We start from the raw sequence: 4,033 nt of genomic DNA, 5'->3' as shown, positions 1-4,033 counted from the left end.
ACCGGGGAAGAATCACTTCCCTGGTCCTGCTGCCCACACTATTCCTGGCACAGGCCAGGATGCCATTGGCCTTGGCCACCAAGAAGGTTTTTTGTTTGTTTTTTTCCTTTTCTTTTTTTTTTCCCCAGGGAACCTTCATCAGCCCGTCTCCATGGCTGCTGTAGAGCGCCTCTGGGGTACGGCAGGGCACTGCCCTCCTGCTCCTCCGGGCCGGGAACAGTGCCGAGGTGCTCCGCTCCGCTCCGCTCCGCGCCGCGGCCCAGCTCCTGGCCTACTACTTCACGGAGCTGAAGGAGGACCAGGTCAAAAAGGTTAGATGGACATCCCCCGGCCGAGGGCCGCCGCCCGCCCACACTATTTATTTATTTTTTGAATTGTTTAAAAAAATATTTTAAATTTTTTTTTTTTTATCCGTACGTTGGTTTTGTTGCTTTGTCCCCAGAGCCACCCAGCTGCGGGAGAAAGGAGAGATAACCCCGGGTTTAAGCGCTCCAGAGCATCGCCGGTGGAGCTGGGAGTGGGGTGTGGGTGATGGATGCACAGCGGCCGGTCAGGCAGGACCTGGGGGGGGGTTGGCAGTGAGGGGTGGAGGTGCTGGCTTTTCCTGGTTTTCGTAGGCACCAGCATCTCTGGAGAGGGGATTTCCCCTTCTTTCCAAGGGTACCTGTGAGCATTGCTACTTCAGCAGGCGAGGAGCAGGTAGTTTTTGAATTATGTGCCGCTGCAGGATCGCAATTTACAGGAAATGGTTGTCAGTTGTGCTTAAAAAGAAGCATTTCCATAGGCTTCTTTTCCTTCAGCATTAGGTGGTTCCTGCTGTGTGGTTGGTGCAGCCCTGGGATCGAGCACTGCCACAAGGAAAAGGGTGCGGAGCACAGGATAAATAAAAACATGGCAGTTAGGTCCTGGCTGAGCATACTGCAGAGCTGTAGGGAGCGGGGAGCCTGGGGCTAGGATGTGGGGACACAAATTGGGAAAATAATTGCAAATGTCAATGAGCTGGGCTGACGTCAGGAAGCAGAGGCTTCCCCTCTGCCACCTCCGGCGGTGCCGTGTGACCCACCTGGGCGTGTGGCTGAAGGCATCCCTAAAATATTTTGGGAAAGCCTCAATGACAGCATTAGTAGTACTGATTTGTAGTGCTCTTGGGACTTGAGAATCTCCCCAGCAGGAGGAGAGCACCTCATTCCTTTGGGCTTCTGACTGTTCCTGGGGAGACCTCAGCTCCAGTGTGTGGGTGACCCATCCTGCCCTACTGGACACACGCTCACCCATGCCCACTCTTCCCTCGGAGAAAACCTGAGCCGGTTCCCCATGGTTTCCGCATCTCCTTCCGTGCTTCAGGTCTTTTGCTTTTCCGCCCAGCGGCTCTCGCGAGGAGCCGGAGGCTGCGCTCAGCCTGCAGCGTTCTGCACCTCCTGGCCACACGTACGTGGCTCTCCCTGCTCCCCAGACCCACTATGTTCCTTTTCCTGGAGGATCTGTGAGTGCTGCTGCTGGTGCCAGGCGTGCATGCCTGGGTAAGGCCTTCTCTGCCTTGCTGTGTGTGTTATATTTAGAAAGCCAAGATAAGCACAAGTGTGTGTGGTGGCCAAGGAGCGGCAGAAAGGCTGTGGGGAAGGCACAGGAGGAGCATGCAGGCACAGGGAAACTCTGCGGTGTTCTGGAGGTTATTTATTGCAGGCTGGTTTGGCACTGTGGGGCTGCTATTGTCTGACAGCACGGGAAACCGTTTGGCCAGGGAGCTGTAAAGCGTTCTTATGGATCAATCTGGTTTTGTCTGGAAAAGTAAAGAAAAAAATAATACCCATTTGACAAGTCAAGAAAGCAGGCTACTGTTTTTAGAGGATGTAAGACATCTTTTCCTGTTTGTATCCTTTTGGAACGGATATTGACTCCGTCCTCCTCACTTTTGGCTGTCCTGTAGGGGAGGGTGTCTGTGGCAGCCAGAGGCTCTGCTGCCTGCAGCTGCAGGGAGCTGGTGGGCTCCACTCCCTGGTTCCCCGTGGGGCAAAAGTGCTCTTGCTCCATCTCAGTGTGCTGCTTGTGAGGTTTGTGCTCCATCAGTGTGCTGCTCCTAGGATACATGTCTGCATGGCTTCATTTCAGGTCCCTCCCTCTCCTCCCCGCTTCCGGAAGAGCAGCACTTTCTGCTGGTACGTGCTGTGGCTGAGGGCTGCCAACCAAGGCGTTGTCCCTGCTCTCCATGCTGCCCCGTGGGGCTCCTGAATGCCGTGGTTGCTCCTCTGCCTTGCTGGTCCATCACGGCTGTTGGCTCAGTGTTTGGTGGCACAGGTGGCAGGTCACCTTCAGGATGCTGCTGTGGGTCACAGGAGGGGTGTGAAAAGTACTGATGAGCCAAGGCTGAACATTCTTCTTCTCTTGTGACCTTCTTTTCTCTTGTTTTTGATTCCCGTCTCTGTGTAGCACTAATGCTCTGCAGCTGCCTTTCTACAGTGAGAAGCCTGGCGAGGTCCATGAATGGGACTGGTGGTTTCAGGCCCTGGGGATACCCTGCATCTAGGAACTAGTGCTTCTGTACTGGTTCTGTTGGATTTGTATGTACTCCCTTAAGTTTCAGTGTGATTTTTTTCAAATTTGTCATTTTTGGAATGTTTCTCAAGATGAGTCGTGGCAAGCAGGAGGAGTAGGCAGGGTGGATATGTAGCATTGAAGGAAGGGGTTGTTCATTGCACAAACCCTGTGGCCCCTGCAAGGGAGCATTTTCCAGTGAAACCACTCATAATGGCACTTCCATGTCACCCTAGTGTGCAGCAGCAAGCTGGCCATGTGTGATGCCCTGTACTGCATAAATACACATATGGTCCAAGCAGCTTAAATTATCCAGCTGTTTTTGCAAACATCTGTTCCCTGAATGTTTGTGACATTCTGGGGACAGCAGTAGGAGCTCAGTATCCTTGCTCAGACAGGGGACTTGGCCCAAACTGAACTGAGGCCCCAATTTCTCTGAAGAGCTGACTCCCATCTTGAGGGATAAGAGTCATGGAGCGTCCCTGGCATCTGTGCCACTGGCTTGTGTGCAGGAGAGCTTTGTAAAACTGTCTTTTGTTTCCAACAGGTTTGTACCTGCAGTAGCTGGCTCCAGCAAAGGGAGCCTCTAGGTGTTGCCTGGTTTCTGTCTGTTAGGGGAACAGTATGTTTTTGTTGTCTTACCTGAGTGAAGAAAAAGATCTTGCAGTCCAGGAGTGACATTCAGATGTTGTTTAACCTTGAAAAAAACGTGATGGAATGGAGTATAAAATGTAATAACTAGTATCAAGAAGAGCCCTGTGTTGGTGACCCGCCCCGATGGAGGTTTTTTAGGAACCAATCTGATAAATCTCAAGTAAGCGCGAACAATTTCAAAATGTCTAAACTACTTGTTTTAACATGCTTTGCCTCCTGATGAATCTTCCTTATGTTGAAAGGAGTATGATTAGCTCTGCAGAAGAATGTTTTCATGGTGAAGGGTTTTGGTATGAAGGCTGTGTCAGTAAAATAGGTGCTAATGATTTCTGAAATTGTGGGAGTTCTCTCTTCTTGGATACCACTGACTGTTGTCAGTGTCCGGGGAATGAGGCATGTGTTTAAGGGATGGCCAGTAGGTTTAAGCCTTTCGTGCTGCCTGTTTCATTATAATTATTTATAACTGCTGCAGTGGCTGGATTTTCAGAAACTTCTTTTCCCCAAGTACAAACTCTGTCTTTCCTATGTGAATGTGGTTCAGATTATGAAATCCTATTTTTAAAAAATTGCTCACAGATTCTGTCTCTGGTTTGGTTTTTTTTTTTTTTTAAGAAAAAGAGGAAAAAAAAGTGATTGAGCTCTTGGAGGACTCCCATAGTGGCACTCTGGGAAGATGCCCTTCCTCGGGCATCTAAAGGTGGCAGCTAAATAAAGGAGTGTTTTCTGCTCCTTGCCCACACAACTGCTTGCCTGAAATTGTTCCTGCCCTCTGCCATCCCCTGGGAAGGGCTGGCACCAGTCTCCCGTGGGAGCCTCAGCGGGGCTTTGGGTCTGCCTGGGTGGTGTC

General features: G+C 50.9%; 1 protein-coding gene across 1 annotated transcript in view; it reads left to right on the top strand.

Annotated features, from left to right (window-relative positions):
* The first annotated feature begins 247 nt into the window (after positions 1–247).
* The window catches only part of HK1 (hexokinase 1), a 35,836-nt gene continuing 32,050 nt past the window's right edge, over positions 248–4,033 (top strand). The window contains exon 1 of the mRNA XM_017746364.1: positions 248–311. The gene's annotated coding sequence lies outside the window, so the exon portion shown is untranslated. The remainder of the gene's footprint in view (positions 312–4,033) is intronic.

The sequence above is a fragment of the Corvus brachyrhynchos genome, unplaced genomic scaffold, assembly GCF_000691975.1.
Source record: "Corvus brachyrhynchos isolate BGI_N302 unplaced genomic scaffold, ASM69197v1 scaffold279, whole genome shotgun sequence".
In the NCBI taxonomy this organism is placed as follows: domain Eukaryota; kingdom Metazoa; phylum Chordata; class Aves; order Passeriformes; family Corvidae; genus Corvus; species Corvus brachyrhynchos.
Note: the sequence above shows the minus strand (reverse complement) of the source record. Positions and strands in the feature narration are given on the sequence as shown.